General features: G+C 41.2%; 1 protein-coding gene across 9 annotated transcripts in view; it reads right to left on the reverse strand.

Annotated features, from left to right (window-relative positions):
• Positions 1–18775, reverse strand: part of ARHGAP15 (Rho GTPase activating protein 15) — a 557102-nt gene that overhangs the window by 322828 nt on the left and 215499 nt on the right. For all 9 annotated transcript variants that reach the window (XR_013228114.1, XR_013228112.1, XR_013228111.1 and 6 more), the window contains exon 2: positions 108–239. The gene's annotated coding sequence lies outside the window, so the exon portion shown is untranslated. The remainder of the gene's footprint in view (positions 1–107; positions 240–18775) is intronic.

The raw sequence follows: 18775 nt of genomic DNA on the forward strand, positions 1-18775 counted from the left end.
TGTTTTCATGCGTGTGTTCTAAATGACTTCCAAACTTTTCACAGAGTTAACGTTGAACTGTATCAGATAATTTAATATTTATTTAGATTTATGTAACAGGTACTTACTTAAAGATCTTCTAATTTCTGGCTTTGACTCTTTAGGTTCAGTCTCCAAACTGCTCAGCAATTCAGAACTAGAAGATCTTTGAATTCAGAATTCCTTGATGTGACATGCTTTTCTTTGAGTTAGGCGGGAAACTGGGAAAGAAATATATAAAACAATATAATTTAAGACTATTCTGAAAGAATAGAGACCTAGGGAAATAAAAATATACCATAAAGCAAATGAATATTTACATTCAGGCATTTTTGAAATCTTTTCAGTTCAATGCTTCTAAAATTATGATACTAAAAGTAAACGTTAATTCTGCAGTGAAACTGGGATATTCAATAAACATATTAGAAAACACTAATCAATAAGTATTCTCCCCTAATTACATAAATTTAGGATCAAAATGATATAACCATACAGTAAAAGGAAGAATGTAAAACTCTATTGGGATGGGAAAGGGAAACACATGCTCCACCTTCTTGTGCTAAAATTAACTGAAATTGCTTACAATTATAATTTTGCATATTATATTTTTAATTTGATGGAGTGAAATCATTCTATACTATACTTGTTTCAGTTATCCATCATCCTTGTCTTATTACATTATTAGATGTCTTATCATAGTGTCAACAGACTATTCTCAGCAAGACCTGGCCTGGCTCCTCCTTACCTGTGGCTGCAATTATGGCAACCCAGAAGTAACCAACAAAATGCCCCAGGTGGCTCTGCCGCACCAGGCAGTGTGGTGGAGCTGCATGTGGCATTTTTAAAAAATACCATGTTCTCTTTTTTTTTTAAGGGGCCCATGCCACCCCACAGTATGGTGGAAACTTGCTGCCCTGGCTTCCATGCAGGAGCACAAATCTGGGGCAGACGAGGTGCAGCAGGGCAAATGCTCTCCCATAGGGGAGTGGGAAGAGTCAGGGCAACCTGCACTGGCTCAAGCACCAGGCAACAGCCCAGTGCAGAGCCTCCCATGTGGTAAAGGTCCAAGAGAGTCAGCATGGCGTAGAGAACCAGGTTTGATTCTCCACTCCTCTACATGCAGCCAGTTGGGTGACCTTTGGCTACTCACATTTCTCAGAGCACTCTCAATCCCACCTACCTCACAGGGTATCTGTTGTGGGGGAAGAGGAAGGGAAAGTGATTGTAAGCCACTTTGGGACTCCTTTGAGTAGTCCCAACTCTTCTTCTATTAATTGCATTGATTTACACTATGTATTCTAACGTGAGTCTCTGTGAGAAAGATGGACTGTAACAGTAGAAAGCAAAATTAAAATAAATGTAAGTTTGAGCAGAAATATTTGATTGGAGAGTGCAATCTTTCATATGAATTCTGAAATGCATGTGCATGTGTGAGCAGAAGCATAGTGCTCAAATATAGAAGCTGCACCATTAATTATAATGATAGAGAAGATTTGCATTCTGAGGAATGCATGTATGGATTTGCTTCTTCCACAGGATGAATGGATATGTAGTGCCACCCTTTCTTCATGCAAATCACTCCTCAGAACTAATCTTTTCAGGGTGTTCTCTGATTTGCTTAATCTATATTTCCAGCTTTAAGTACATGTTTATATCATTCACCTCCCTCCATCCCATCTATCTACTCTATAGCAGAAATTCATATCTAGCTATGTTGACTATGCAATTCTGTACAATGCCTGGTATACTTGGTGGAATTCTATATATACATGATCACAGGAATTTAATGATCCTTGCCTTAATCGAGGACAAATTGAAACAATTAAAAGAAAGACAAGCTCCCAGCCTAGGGACAAAGTAGCACCTTAAATCCAGGTATGAACACAAGAGAATCACAATATGAAGTACTTAGATAATCCTTTGAGTACTTTCTTCTAGGTGCATTCTGTAGCTTAATTGAGATTTTGGTTGGCAAACAGACTCTTTCTAAGAAGAAGTGAAGAAGTAAGCAATGACTCATAAAAGCTCAAACCCTGACACAAATTTTAGTCTTTAAGATGGTGCTGGACTCTTGCTCTAAGACTAACATGGATACCTATCTGCAGGCAGAGGTTCATGGAAACTGTAATCCATGGACATCTAGAGAGACACAGCTGGACTAGGCCCTTTCAAAAATGATTTTAAAATATTTTAAAATTTTTCATTTTATTTGTCTTGAGCACTAGTATTACATTTGGGACCCCTGTTATCTCAGAAATTAATCAGAGTCAGCGTCTACACAGATGCAACCAATGGCAAACCTCTTCTATTCCTCTCGTCTTGAAAACCCTATGAGGTGGCCATTAGCCAACTGCAACTTGATGCCACTTGCAACTCCATCATATTCCCAGAGAAATTATCACGAGCATGAAGGAGTTTCTGACTCCCATTTTGAGGCTACTGGATTCCCCATTACTATTTACATGCTTTTGGTTGTGGTTCCAGGAGCCTGTGGACATTTGGTTTACTGATATCTATACTAAGAATCTATACTAAGAATGTTAATCATGCCATTCAAGCTACATTTTCCAGTACTTTCAATGCCATGGGACACTGACTAGCAGCACTGCTTCCTATAACCAAATCTTCAACTCAGATTACACTTCAAGTCATAGGAGAACACTTAATGCTATCATGATCCCCATGAGTAGGGGGTAAGTATCATGAACTACTGTAATTTGTATTTTGAATAAGGAAATTAAGAACTTTGGTGTCATCACTAGGATGATGCTAAAAAGGGAACCAGCATTATCATTTAGTGCTGCTTGCATACTTTCACATTCAAAGTATTTTCCAATTCTTATTATATTCAGCAGTCTCACTATTAGTCCTTTAAAAGAGATGTGTAGATCACACATTGAAATGTCAACAGACTAGTCTCAGCAAGATCGAATGAAAAATGCAGCAAAGGATGACTTTTCTTATAACCCCTTATCTTGCACAAATAGTTCCAGCATAATTAGGATAGAAGAGATGTGGAATTTATACAATGTATGGTGACAATCACAGGGGGAGGGGGGAGCCTAAACCATTTTGGGAGCAGCAAGTAAAATGGCCGTCTATGATACAGCCTTACTTCACAGAGAGAGAACAATAATTGGTTAAAATAATATTTGCAAAGTCTAGCAAATAAGTAATATGAAAATGCATAAAAGAGTCATATGTACTAATAGTGCCATCCAAGATTATATACAGTAAGCTGCATAAACAGAAAATGTAAAAATTCATTCGTTATTAAGCATTTGTGTGCTTTTACAACCCACAGGGAATTATTATGTTTGAATTTTCGCAGCAATAAATGCAGTATTCTGTTTTAGGATATCATCAAATTGCATTTTAATTCAGCAGCGCTGTTTCTCTGACACTTAAAAAATTAGATACATTTATATATTATAACATATTGATTGAAAGAGGGAATGGCTATTTTCTTAGCTTGCTTCAGACTTTAAAAACTCCTCAAATGATTCAACATATACAGTCTGGATGAGCGTATCTTAATGTATACATTAAGAGCCTACACACCACTTTTTCAATTGCATTTTCAAGCTTTCTTTTACATAAATCCTAGCAAATTCAAGCAGACATGCAAGTAAACGCATTCTGAAAAGAGCACACCCCAACAGTAGATGGCAAATGGTCTTATAACTTCCTGGCTCAGCCCTCCTTGTATAACTGTTTCAGTTCTCATCAGTGCTGCTTTCAGTCAGCCCCTGACAATCCCTAGCAGTAACTGAATGGACTGATGATTTAGGTTGGCAAAATAGTTCCATTCTGCTGTTCTGGGCTAAAATCATGACTAATTGAGGGGCTTTTTTTTTACAAGAGGGGGTTGTGCATGGGATTAAAGGGGACAGTGGCTTTTCCTTAAGCAAAATTCCCCCCTTAAACTCAAGAGAATATAACATACACTTGGAAGGAAGCAAAACCAGTTTTGATCCTATCAGATGTATTTGTCTCACAGGTTTCCTTTAGTGATAATCATTGACCAGACCAGACAATAAATAATATATATATTTTTAAGCTACATTGCCAATAAGGTGAATTTCAGGTTAGAGAGAGCAGATTTTTTCTACCCCACTTTTTACTACCCAAAGGAGACAAAGCATTTTACAATTGCTTACCTTTCCCCTCCCCACAACAGAAACCTTGTGAGGTAGGTGAGGCTGAGAGAACCGTAACTGACCCATGGTCTGCCAGATGGCTGCATGTGAAAGAGAAGTGGGGAATCAAACCTGGTTCTCCGGAAAAGCAGCTGCAGCTTGCTGAAATGTAAAACCATTCTTGAAACATGTGAAATCTTTCATTTAGAAATTGTGGGTAACAGACGCTAAAGGCAAGTTCCACGTGAGGATACTGGCCTTTTCACCCACCTGCTTTCTCAGACCAACAGAAGACACTGCTGAAAGTCAAGAAGAGTAGTATGCCATGTGCTACAGGGGGGCTTCAGAATAGTATGCTATGTGCTACAGGGGGGCTATACCAAGAAGGAAAACTGTAGAAATTGCTTCCTCTCATTCTTGCATACAGGCCATGTATACTACGAAGTCAAGTTCCATCTGCATAAGAGTATGACGACATGATTCTTATCCAAATATTTCTCTTTACTGCAATTGCCAAGTGTGTCCTGGCCCTCAACAGCTATTTCAAAAAGTCCATTATACTTATGACACGATCACCAACCCTCAGGTGTTGCCTGGTGATCACTTGAGATTACTGCTGACCTCCAGACAAGACAGATCAATTCCCTTGGAGCACTTCCACGGCAGGAACTTCGCTGCCCTAGCTTTTGTGTGGGAACACAAAACCAGGAAACATGAGGTGCTCCGGGCCAAATTCTCCCCCATGCGGGAGCAGGAAAAGGTGGGGCAACCTTCTCCAACTTCAGCGTGCAGCCTGGCACAGAGCCTTCGGTGTGAAAAAGGGTTTTGAGAAAATGGCTGATTTGGAGGGTAGATTCTATGTTATTATAGTATGCTGAGGTCCAGCCCTCCCTAGGCTCTGCACCCAAATTTCCCAACCCAGAGTTGGCAACCATAGCTGCTGGGGAAAGAGGAAGTGGACTGAAAGAACAAGTAAGCAAGCAAGCAAACGCTTGTGAAAACTCAATTCACAGAATCACTGGACACCCCCCCCCAATGTCCCCAACTATTTCCATATGGATTATAATACACTTTAAACAGGATAGTACTGGTCAAGTTGTTACCAAGAAAAGCTGAGATGGCCTGATGCACAGATAAGGTGCTCTGGTGGAAACATTGTTCAGTTCTTAACAAGTCTTATGACTGCTTCACTTAAGGAGTTTTAATAGTCTTCCGATCCCCCCATTTACATGTTTTGTTACTTAGGAAAACTTAAGTTTTTTTCTGCCAACAAGCTCATTTTTTAATCAATTATCAATCCATTTCCTGTCATCTCTCTTGTCAAATATGAGGCCAGTTTTATTGATCGTTTGCAACCTGCTGCTTCAAGAAAAGGAAGAGTGACTAACACTTACATCTTAAATTGGGGCATATTAGATCTTTTACAATGGTGGTGGCCCAGGGTCTAGAGATAATTCCACAGGGGGGGAAATGTAGTTCTTCCTTATGCTATTTTTCTAAAATTTCCACAACCTGTTTTTTAACAATAACAGCATTCTGTTGTGCAAACTTATGTATTTTCTATAGTCTGCTCTTCTCTCTAAAGCAGCTTACATTACTATCCCCTCCTCCATTTTATTCTCACAACATCTCTGCGAAGTAGGTTAGATAGAGTGAGAGTAACTGGCCAAAGGTTACATGGTAACCGCCCAGGGCATACAGGTAGGGTTTGAACCAGTGTATCCCGAGACCCATCCTATACCCGAACCATTATACAATAGACATGTATAGAATCTTCAAAACAAGGACACTTGATAAGCACAATACATAATTCTGCATATGATGTTTCCGTACAGGACATAGCTACTTCACCCCGCTCAATTACATTAATGTTCAGAATAACTACCTGTGTATAGGTCTTAAAACAGCTGTTGACTATGGCAGGAGCTATAAGTGTAAATATTGGGTGAGTGGTGGGGACCTAAGAAGGGATATCCATTATAGTATATGGAACAGATATGTATGGAAATAGAGGACTTCTATTATGCTTTACAGGAATGCAAAGCTCTGGAAGGGATGTGGCAACTGTTGTGTCTGTTCCTGTTTCAAGCATGGTATGGATTAAGTAGCAAGGTAACTGAAAGTGTGCCATTCTAAGCAGAGTTGCACCCTTCTAAGCCATTGCCTTTGAAGGGTGTGATTTCATTTCAGATAACTAGATTTGAGGCCATCTGGCAGAGCCATTATCAACCATTTTACTGTTGAGAAACCCCAGAAACATTCTTCCGGCTTCGAGAAACCACAGAAGTGACGTCAGCAAGCCACACCTCCCTGCCACACTCTCAGAAGTCACAAGTCATCACCCACAAGACATCACCCAGACACTCCTACCAGATGTGCAATCCAGGTCTATCACTCCCACCCTCCCACCAAAGCCAGAAATGGCCCAGCACTCTACTCCACTGGGCAGAGAACAGGGCTGAGACAGGCATCTGCTGTTCCGTTGCCCCTTATCACTCTCCCAATGTAATTAAAATGAAAGTACTTACTTCTCTGGACTCTAGTCATTATCATGCCACGAGCCTTGCCAGCAAGGATTTTTATGGCTGGGTCCCCTTCCCCTTTCCACCCCCTCCAGCCCATCATTGGCCTTTTTGGGAGGGGGAACTGATCAACATAACTGGATGCATTTTTAATTTAGATGATAGATAGAGAGAGAGAGATGATAGATAGATAGATAGATAGATAGATAGATAGATAGATAGATAGATAGATAGATAGATAGATAGATAGATAGATGATAGATAGATAGATAGATAGATAGATAGATAGATAGATAGATAGATAGATAGATAGATAGATAGATAGATAGATAGATAGATAGATAGACTCTCACCCAATCAAGGAAACTGTCAAGAAACCCCGGGTTTTGAAAAAGACCCTGTTGAGAAAGCCTGATCTAGCCTTCTACTGCAGGTCAACAAGTCTATATTCTTGAAATTTTGCTTAGGATGACACTGTAATCGATGGAACCTCTCTCTAACACGTTTCAGTATTACACATTTGATGGGGGTGTCAAATGTTTTATACGACACTTCAAATGCATTAATGTGCACATGGATTAGACGAAACCACAACAGTCTATCCAATCTAGCACATCTCTTCCAATACAAACAAACCACGGCTTACATTAGTACAAGAAATAATATTTTCAAAGTAAAAGCAACACACATAATTAGAATGACTTTATTTTGAAGGCTTAAGAAGGAAGCAACATAGTTCACTCTTCCGTTGAGTAAATTTGAGCTTTATTAAAATACAAGTATTTCAGCATTGCATAAACATTTGTACCCTTATGATATGTAAAAGAGATACTTCAGTGCTAACAAGACCAAAGCAACATTCATTTTGAAAGTGTCTTTGTCTTAATGTGCTGTTTGTAATAATCATATATAATCGGTGATGTATGAATATATCAGCCAAAGTAGATCATAGAACAGGGAAAGTGAATTCATTCAAAATCCTCTCTTTGAGATACAGTTCAAGGCCCTTTCTCTGTAATCTTCAGAGTTACTAGACAGTTTCAAGAAGACTGCTACTGCTCTCTACAGTTTAAATGCATCCACTCCTTAATTACAGTAAGTAATTGACTTTGTTCTGCTCCATCCCAGACATTCAGAGGAAAGCAGTTCCAAAGGCTTTGGCTTGGTGAATTACATTAAATAGTAGGTTTTCTGGCCTGATTTTAAATATTTCCTACTTAGAATTCCTGATTAGGAGTTCTTGGAAGGGATTCTTAAAACCATATTTGCACTTCGAACAATAACATTTTAAAGGCCATTCGGAAAAGACTGCAGGGAAACAAATGCCAGTTTTGGCACAAAGATTTGAACAATCTACAGTTGCAGGCCTAAATAATGTATAACTAAAAACAAGCATCAGTGGCACCATATTAAGTAATCTTGGATTTATTAAACTGGGCTGGAATATGCACAAGGACTATAGAAATATCAAAGGGAACAGGTAAAACTCTTTGCAAAAGAAGCTGTCCTCGATGTTGCTTTTAATTGCATTCTTATTTAATATTTGCAAAACTGCCTTGCCTTTAAGAGCGCGTCATTTTCCAAGTCATCCACTCTCAGAGATACACCCCCTTTTAGAGGGACAGAAATGTCAATAGTATGAAAACTACATCATGTTGACCAATGGTGGCAGTGCATTTTGTCTGTGGTGCCCGCTAGGGAGTTGGTTGGACTAGAGGTGGGATTATTTTTACTACCATGCTGTTATTTACGTTTTTAAAAATGTTATTGGGGTTTTTAATGGGAGTTTTATTGCATGGGGGTTTTATCATGTAACCCACCATGAGCCAGTTAGTCGAGCGTGGCGAGAGATACTGAATAAATAAAAATATATAAATAAGCACAGTTCTCTAACTTTTATTTAGGCAGTTTATAAGTGAAATTTTCCATGTCTTACTTCCACTTCAGTGTCTCAGAACATCTAGAGGGTGAGGGGAGCTTGCATCAGTGGTCTAGATTCTGAATTCTAACATTTGGCATCTATCTTCTGCCAGCTAGTCATGTAAGGTCATTCACAAGCTGACACTAAATAATTGCAAGGTATCACTAAGCTGAATTCAAGCATTTAACATTCTCCAAATGTGGATTTGTGATCCTCAACAATGTCACAAGATTTATTAACTTTGCTTTCAGCCCTGAATACATGATCACCCCCCCCCTTCCAATACACACATACATATGAACAAGACACAGAGGCTGGGAAGGAGAAAGCAGAGTGTATGGAGTTACACACTATGAAACACCACAGCAGCTATGCAATGATGTGACTACACGTGAAATGGCTTTCCCTGCTCTCTTGTACTCCACCTCCCCCCCCTTTTTTTTCCAAAGGAGAGTAAGAAAACTAAAGCAGGCTATGAGAAAGCTAGTTAAGGCACACAGATCACCTGATACTGCTTTCTTTGTTGAGTTTCACTTAACCACTTCTTGTCTGCATTCTTCCTCTAATTTCTTTCTTTATGACCCATTATGCACGGGGGTTTTAGCGCACATTCGGGGTGGAATGGCGGCGACTAAAATCACGGATAACGCACGGAGCCGGCTGCAACCGGAGCCGGCTGCATGCCGCCGAAAAAGCCGCGTCAGTGAAACGCGGAAGAAAGCGCAGCTTCCGGGTGAGCGGGGCGCAACCAGAAGCGGCGCCCGGATCGGCGCGTGCATAATCGGTTACTCTGGGTTTTGCCGCCGTCGCGCCCCGCCCTGTGTATAACCGGTATGCGTCGCGTCTTCCCCCTCCGCGTTTTCCATGTGACTCGAAATCGCCGTTTCGGCGGCCGTGCATAATGGGCCTATGACTGATTATGCATGGTGATGGCCATGTCAGGCATGCTGCTGTTTCTCGTGTATACATAGGGGAAGACACCCTCCAGTGCACACGGTCTACCCTGGAGCTATACATGGACATGCACAACTTTGGGGTGAGTGGGGTCCACTGTGCCTCATGGCAATAGTGGCAAGGGGGGTGGGGTGCTTGGGATTTCCACCGCACAATGCTGGGAGAGCAGCATGCTGCTATCCCACTACCAGGGGGGAGGGGAATAAAAATGCCCTGTTCGGCTCTGCAGCAACGTTAAGCTGAATGGGGCATTTTGTGTCCTTGTAGGGACACTGTAGAATTCGCATCCCCTTGCTATGGACTACTAGAGGCCCAAAAGCAGGCCAGGTCTGGGAGGGGCCCAGACGGTGATGGCATCCTTCATAACCAGGGATTAGCCCCACTGTCATGGTGGCGCCATCCCACCTTTCTCTGCCTGTGCATAATTGGTTACTCTTCCCTATTTGAAACAGGAGGAAAAGAACCAGGCACACAATCACAGAAAGCACTAAGCTTCAATCACCTCTAACACCTGAAATTCTAAGAATTTCTTCTTCTTCCTGATGTGATTCATTTAAAAAAAAACTTTTCTTTCCCAATATCAAGTTGAGCTTCAAACGTATTCAGAAGTCCTTATGACTGGCTTAACTCTGAAAATATGGTGGCTTTTAAAAAAATATTTCAGTCAAGGGATGGGGGAAAACAAAAAAAAATAACTACATTTACCATAGTCCATGTTGGCAGAAGCAGCTTAGAAAACATGAACAGTTTAGAAGCAGCTTTCATCTCAGCTGCTGTTTTCCCTCCTCCCTCTCCCTTATAATTTGGTAAATTTGTGGAAGTGTGGGAAAGGGGGAGATGAGGGGAAACTGGCAGCTGAGACAACTGGCACAGGGCCATTTTGAATGGAGGTGAAATTCACTAGGGGGGCAGACTTGGATTGGAGTGGTTCAGAGATTTCTAAACTAGAAAAGATACATGGCAATCCCATGCAGGGTTGCTCCAGTCTAAGGCCTTTATTTCTGAGGTAACTCGGCATTGGATTACACTGATAGTCTTTTCCCCCTTCTTTGAAATTCTTCTCTATCCCTGTTCATTTGGTGTAATGTACTTTATTGTGTGTAAGAGCAAAATGCTTAGGCCCCACTGTGTCTCTGAGGTTTTATGTGACTAGGCTTTACCCATCTCCTTTCATGCATTTGCTTGCAGACTTAAGAGCTATACACCTGTTTTAAAATACAGCAGCCAGGCTTCACAAGATGCTAAATTCACCAGTACTAATTTTGTACTTCAAAATTGTAAAGGGCACATTGACCGGTAAATGTTTCCATTAAAAAGTTACAAAGAAAAGGCATTGGGTTATATCCAATTTCCCCCCTTCATGAGCTGAAAGGGCACTTCTGCTTGTATAATTTCTGTTGATTTCTCCTTCTGCCTGAAAATCTGCATGCTACTTTGCATGCTTACCTGAGGGTTCCCCCAACCTTTCACCAGGAAAAATCCATTCTGTGAGCCCTGCTTTGTCTGCAGTGTTTTGGATCCAACTTATTAAAATTCCAAATTGTTCATTTTTCTTGGAAAGTTTGTCAATCTAGTACAATTAACTTCAGACTTGGCCTTCATTTGCTATATGGAACCCCCTTCCCAGGTAAATAATTCTGCACTAACATTGACTTATCCATGACAAGAAAATGTAAATTTTCAATTTAAAAAAGTTTTTAAAATACTAATTTTGCTTTACATATTATAGTTTTATAAACTACTCAGTAAAAACAAACACAACTGTGATAGTAACAAGACTTGTCCATGCCCTCTGTGAAGAGAAATGGAATCTAATTAATATTAAATTCTGAGGTACATAGTCATTTAATTAATTTGGATTTGAAACTCTGTGGTCATTTAATTAATTTGATTTCAGTTACATATAGACAGGGATTTGGCAGTTTTCAAAAATACAACAAAAAGAACGTATGTGATTTCCATCTCTTGTCTAAGCTTAAGTTGAATAAATGAATGGGAAGGGGGAACCATCAAGTATTAAGAACTATATGTGTGTGTAGTAATGTTATGTTTAGTATTCTGCATGTGTACTAAGTATATCTCATTTAGCTGTGGGAGTGTTCTTTTCTTCCTATTTCATAATGTGATCTAATGTAGGGAATGAAAAGTGTTAAATTAGCTAGAGTATTCAAAGGTGTTTACGGCCACCAAAGAAATGACATTATTGGGCAGAACATCTGTCTCAGATTACAAATGGGTGCTAGTATTCCCCAATAATTCATCCTGACATGTCCAGCCTAAATGATACAAAACAGTGAGGCAGAAGGATCCCTCTAAAGAAAAACATCCTTACCTATGCTCTCAAGAAACGCTGCTAGTTAAAACACTTTGTGAGAACTTGTCCTCCTTGTATCCCTGATGTTACTAGATGTTAAGTAAATATATGTTCATTGTAAAAAAAGAGTCATTTTTGGCAAATTTCGTATTAAAACACATTTGTATCCCCCCCCCCCCAATCTGTCAAGATAGTTTTGAAAAGTTTGTTTACTTTGGAAAGCAGCCTTATCCAGGGTTACCCCAGCAAACAATGATATCAGTCTTCAGAAGTTGTGCAAAGAACAAGTCACTAGGGATCCAGTTTTGTTTTAATTGGCACACACAAACACTTTTCTGGTCTGTCAAGATGATCAAGCTCATATGCATGGAGGGTGTTATATTCTCAGCTTTTGGGAGGATGAAGGCACCCTTTATTTAAGTAATTTAAATGATAGAGTGCAAAAACTTTGCAAGTCAGATAAAATGTTTTATCTTTTCATGGGGAATATTTGTTTTAAGGAACAGAAAATGTTCCTTAATACATATCTAAAGATGTTGAACCTTATGTTATGATGAACCTGCTTCTTCCGACTCTGTGAAAAATTTGTTAAAGATTCACATGCTGCTAAATAAAACAGCCAACAAAGACTGCCTACGTTTTTGTGATTCTCCCTACTGCTAAAAAAAGAATGGTAAGGCATTCATATCCAGATGTTTACAGGATATGTTTCCATTGCATTTTGCCATGATTGATTTGCATGTACATTTGCAGGAAATCTCAACGGTGCCATCATATCAAAACAACCTGCCTATGAAAGCAATTTGTTATTTAATGGAAAGAAAACAAATGCTCGTGCTATTATGAGCCGGGAGATCTCAAGTGGTTTTAGTGTTCCAAGGGTTGGGGTCAAACTCACACAGAAGAGCAGTTCCTTAATTGAAACTGAGTTGTACCTTTGGTACTTGAATAATTTTCTTACGGTTGCTTATATAACACTGACTCATACAACATAGTGTCCTTTGAAGTGAAACTTGGGATTCCTGAAGCAATAAGAATGTTTCAGGGCTGCATGTATTCCCTGCTCACAGGTATAAGGGTATTATATACTGTGCGATAACTCTTGTATTGCAGCAGTCCAAGCGGAAACACAAATGTTGGTTCTGCTTTACACAAAAGCATACTGGAGCGAGGATGATCGCTAACTCCTTGTACACTGTGCATTCTAGTGATAAGGGAAGTGGTCCTGACGCCATATTCAGATGAAAAACTTTTAAAAAATGCCTTTAGGGCAGATCTAGACAAAACAGGATAATCATTCATGTTTTCATTCCATCCACATATAAAATGGGGACTAGCAGAATTAGTTTAACAATACAAGAAATACATGGAAGAGTGGTGCTGGGTGCTCTCCTTGGTCTCTTGATCCAGGGACTGATCCAGGGACTTACTTACTTCCAGTATCAGGATTAAGTAGTGATCAAAGTCACCTAGATTAATGGATTTAGGTTCAGTGCTCCTCCCCCAGACTTTTTTTTAAACCCTCACCCCTCACGCTGTTAACAGAAACACATGACTCTAGGCATCCTATCTCATTTGTCAGACAATGCATATGAGAAGGAGGCTGAGGAAGCCTGGCTTGTATCCTAAGTTCCCATTCCATCGAAACAAGAGGCGTTTCATGATGGCACAGCGGCGGGTTACAGAATAAAACCCCATATCAAGTAAAAAAAATGTTTAAAAATACTAACATCAACAAGATGATAAACTCTGGCAACGAAAAAATCAGATGCATCCTGCATCCCTCCTCCCCCCTCTCAGTCAACGTCCACTCTCTCAACGCCTGAGGAGTGCCAATATAATTCTGAACTGAGGAAGGGGCCCTTCGATCTTCGCCTCAACCAAAGACCTGGCAGAAGAGCTCAGTTTTGCAGGCTGTGTGGAACCGTGAAAGCTCCTGTAGACCCTCATTTTGTCTCCTCCAAACTGTCCCTGAGGTGCTCCTGGCCCCTAGAAGCACAATTTTGGGAAGTATGGAAGACAGGGGGGGAGAATGTGGAAGCTGCCTTTAGTGCACCGAACAATTCAACTGGGAAAATTGAGAAAACTGGATGCAAATGCTATAAAAACTCTGATAGAGTGACTGCTGCCATAAAGAATAAAGACTTCTCAGGCAGTCTGCTTCTCCATGGAGTTTTCTGTTTCCAAAATTACTTCAGTATGGTTGAACAACTAGATAAATGAATTTTTGAAAAGACAGTGGCTCATTTTCATCACACTGCCACGGTTGCACTAGAATGAAAACCATGGCCCAGGAGAAAGATCTTGCCCCATTCCTTTTTCCAGGTGAAGAGCCTGCACAGGCAAATCTGCATGGGGTGAGGCACGCCAGGGGCATCCTTCCATGTTTTGCACAGGGCAAAGCAAACACATCATTTAATGTGCTGCATAGAGAGGCAGGCACATGGTGAGGACTGCCCTTCCACAGGGCCATCAGCTCATCAGAATTTTTCCAGGTGGCCTTGTACCAATCCTGATACAAATGAACTTCTATACGAATGTGATCCCAGAAATCAGAGACATTGGCTATGGATTTCTAGGGGACTGGGGAAGGGGGAAAGATTCCTAGGATGATTTATGAGAATCTATGCTATAGAGATGTCCTCGAAGTGCCATTCTACATGGGTCGATTGCAATAGTTCTCCTTTTGGCAAAAATGCTGATGTTGATCTCACATTGCCTAGGTGTGTTCCTGGCAAAACAACATAATCCATCCTGATATTTCAGCTGCTGAACAAAATGTGATGTATTTTACTGTGGACAAATACTCTCAGGGCACCTAATCCAGGACCATCAACCTGGCACCTTGCCTGCTTGAAGTGAGATGGGTGATGGGACCTACAAGGGGTTCCCTTCTGCTGCAACTATGATGAACCTTCTTCTGCTGAAGATGAATGTTCCCTACTGGACACACACTATTGCAGTCTTGAATGGGCCAAGATCTCCTGCTCTTCATTTGGGTGCTGGTTCATGCCTGACCCTGTGCCTTGGTCTCCCTCTCTGTTCCATGACAAAGGCCCCTTGCCTTGCTGGTGGCTCCCCTCCTTGGCCCAGTTGATCCTTGGGCACCACCAACTCTCACTCATCCACTGGGCTGCCTCCCAGTGCCACCCCACCCCACCCTACCCGGTGTGCTGTGGGGACTGCTGCTGCCTAGGCTTCCCTGGCTTGTCGTGTCTGCCTCCATCCCCACTCCGCAGCATCAACCAGCATCCCCAATGAGTTGCAGCCACTCATTGTTTTTACTGTTTCATTGTTTTATGTCAATGATATTTATTGTTGGGCTTTATGTTTCTTACCCGCCATGAGCCATCTTGTACGGAAGTACAAGTACACTTCCCTACAAGATGGCTAATGGCGGGTAAAAACGTAAAACCCAACAATGAATATCGATCAATCGATAGATAGATAAAGAAATAAAATGTGCTTTGAGCTAGTTCTGTTTCTTTTTTATCCAGGGCTCCTCTTCTTGATACTCCACCGCCAAATGATTGCCTAAAGTAGCCCTTCTTAAACTATGACTGTAAGAGTGCTTTCTTCTCCAAGAGAAGGGTGATGTGAAGCAGTCAGCTAATGACCAAAGCATATGCCAGTGTTTAATTTGTTTGCGTGCTAAAGCAAGAATATGCATTATAAAAAAGAGAGCTCAAAGCATAATCAGTGTTATGAGTCTATTTTTAAAGTTTGCCATCTTCTCTCATAATTTCCTGCAACTTCATAAAACATTTCAGGTAAGTTCAATTAATCTTGCCAGATTCTCTACCAAGGTGAAGGAGAGACATAAGTGGGGAGGAGAAATGACATGCACATATTGACATATGATGTTACTTCTTACAGAATCAAACTCGGACTGGCTGCTGATCTCTGGGGTCTTCAGCAGAGGACTTATACTTCACCTACTTCTATTCCACACACTTTCAATGCACTTTAGGAGAGGATTTTCCTGTTGCACACAGGGAAATCTAACAGCAAAAAGCATGTTGAAAGTGCATGATCCAACGTGTGTAAATACTGGCAAATCGTTTAACAGGCGATACTGGGGATTGACCCTGGAACTTTCTGCACGCCCAGCAAATGCTCTACCACTGTCAGCCCTGACTGCTCCTTAGAAGGACAGATCCTGAAGATGAAACTCAAATACTTTGGCCACCTCATGAGAAGAAAGGACTCCCTGGAGAAGAGCCTAATGCTGGGAGCCATTGAGGGCAAAAGAAGAAGGGGATGACAGAGAATGAGGTGGCTGGATGGAGTCACTGAAGCAGTAGGTGCAAACTTAAATGGACTCCGGGGAATGGTAGAGGACAGGAAGGCCTGGAGGATCATTGTCCATGGGGTCGCGATGGGTCGGATACGACTTCACATCTAACAACAACAAAAGTGTTCCATGACAGAATTCTAAACCAAATAGCATGTTTTGTTGAGTTATATATTGTGCACATTCCCATATATGTCAAAAGTATAAAAGTCCCCTGAGGTAGTGATATTGACAGTGGATGGAACATTCGTAAGTCTAACAAGTTTGAGAACACTTTCTAAAATCTTGGAGCAGAGCAAATATCAGCATTTCTGGATGAAACTTTAATCCTAGATCCATCCCAGTCAGATTTCTGGCCTGGCCAAGGGTTTGAAACACTGCTAGTCGCTCTGATGGATGACCTCCGTCACCAGCTGGACTGCGGTGGATCAGCACTGTTTGTGATACTAGACCTCACGGCAGCATTTGACACAGTCAACCATAAGCTTCTCTTACTGCCTCATTGACACCAGAATACAGGGGACAGCCTTCCAATGGCTGATCTCCTTCTTCCAGGGTCGTGGATAAATCATAGCGACTGGAGAAAGACAATCAAGCCACTACCAACTCACAAGTGGAGTTCCACAGGGAGCAGTCCTATGATCTTATTTAACATCTTTCTGTAACTCATTCTATCCAGGTCTACCCTTATCCCTGATCTGGAAACTACAGCTGGTCCAGAAAGCAGTAGCCAGGATCCTCACAAGAATACCATGGAGGTCCCACATCTTGCCCATGCTCCAGCAGCTGCACTCGCTACCAATTGAATCCTGGATCAGGCTAAAGGTTCTGGTACTCATCTTTAAGTCCATATGTAGGCTGGGCCCAGTGTACCTGAGGGACTGCCTCTCTGTATATACCTCACAAAGACCTCTTTGCTTTAGAACCTCCAACTGGCTGGTGATCCCTGGCTACAGCAGGAGGGGTAGGATGATGAAAAAGAGGGATACAAAGGGAAGATCTAGGTAAGCTCAGTGACCCAACCATGTCATGAAAATATATTTGTAAAAGTACGCTTACCACAATAGGTAAAGGAAGGTACTGGTCTTCGTATTTAATGATCAAATTTAATAAGCAGAGTTATACCATTTTAAGACCACTGACTTCAAACAACTTAGAAGGCTGTAACTGTGCTTTGGGTGGCACTGTTAATCACAAATGTTTGAAAATGCTAAATATGTTGCTAAAACTGTCTGTATTTGGTTGGGATCACAAATGTTTATAAAACATGTAGGAACTGCTTTGTTTTGACTTACACTATTGAGAAGAACACCTGTTTACTTCAGAATGGTACAGAATCTTTAACAGATTCAGGTGAGGGTTTTTGTTTTGTTTTTTTGCATACTATACATCACTTTCTTCCAACAATGAGATGTTTACACAGAAATACAGCTAAAAGAACTGCAGTATGAACACCTCCAGTTAATCTTCATAAAATATGGTTGCCATTACCTGTAACTGATGTTCATTGAATGTCTTCTGTCAAGCCACACATGTTCTCCTTCACCAAAGGAAGTCTGCAATGGAAGCCTGCAGAAACAAGCTGGGGCAGGCCTATGCCTCTCCATCACCTTCCTCACCTTCCTCACCTTCCCTACCCCTGAATGCTAGAAACAGGGTGGGAGCAAGCCTATGCCACTCCACCCCCCCACACACACACACACTCACTGCCACGTGCTAGCAAAGATTTCTATCAATGGAGCCCCACCCACTCCCACCAGGCCCATAACTGGCCTTCTATGGAGAGGCAATGACCATATATGGTCATTTCACATAATAATTTTGTTAAAAATGAGAATATATTACAATTAATTGACTTCCACCCAATTGGTGAAACCCTTCTGGAGCCTTCGCGAAACCCCATGGTTTCACAAAATCTGGGTTGAGAAAGCCTGATGTAGAGAAACCTGAGTCTTTAAGGTAGAGTAGGATACTCAAAAATTTCAGAAAGCGGGCAACTGTCCTGTTTATTTTGTCTTTCTGACACACAGATCTCATAGTGGAGGGTATGTGTGAAGAAATTAGCACTTCAGAGATCCTTCCGGACCACTGATCTACAGGCCAAGTAGATGCAGCCTGGCAGCACAAAACTCTAGTCTGTCTATGGGGTTTAGCTGAGAGGACTTTTTCCCTCCCAAGTCAGTTAGCCTAGCAACATTAGTGATGGTATGCTTAGACCAACACAGTCCATTGCCTGGCCTGCTTTCCTTTGCAAGCCTTTATTTTGATGTTTTCCAGCAGTAGCATGTTGTGAGCTAGACAGTATGTAATAAATAGGGAGGGGCTGATAACCATGAAGGCAGGAACTATACAGCCTGTTATTCATTTCCAGTCTTATGATTTCATTTGAAAATAGAAACAGGGGTGAAGAAGGAGAAGCAGCTGCAAATAGGAGATTTTCCAGCGGGATGTGTGTAGGATGAAGAGGCCCTTCAGTTCTCACTTCCCTCTCAAAATTCAAGTACAATACAACTAGTTGCTGACCAGAGAAGTTCTGCCTTCAGCTCCCACTGAAACCTCTCATGAATGCTGAACATATAAGGGGTGTGTCAAGGCAAAGAAAACATGAAGAAC

Source organism: Paroedura picta, chromosome 2 (genome assembly GCF_049243985.1).
Source record: "Paroedura picta isolate Pp20150507F chromosome 2, Ppicta_v3.0, whole genome shotgun sequence".
NCBI classification, from domain to species: Eukaryota; Metazoa; Chordata; class Lepidosauria; order Squamata; family Gekkonidae; genus Paroedura; species Paroedura picta.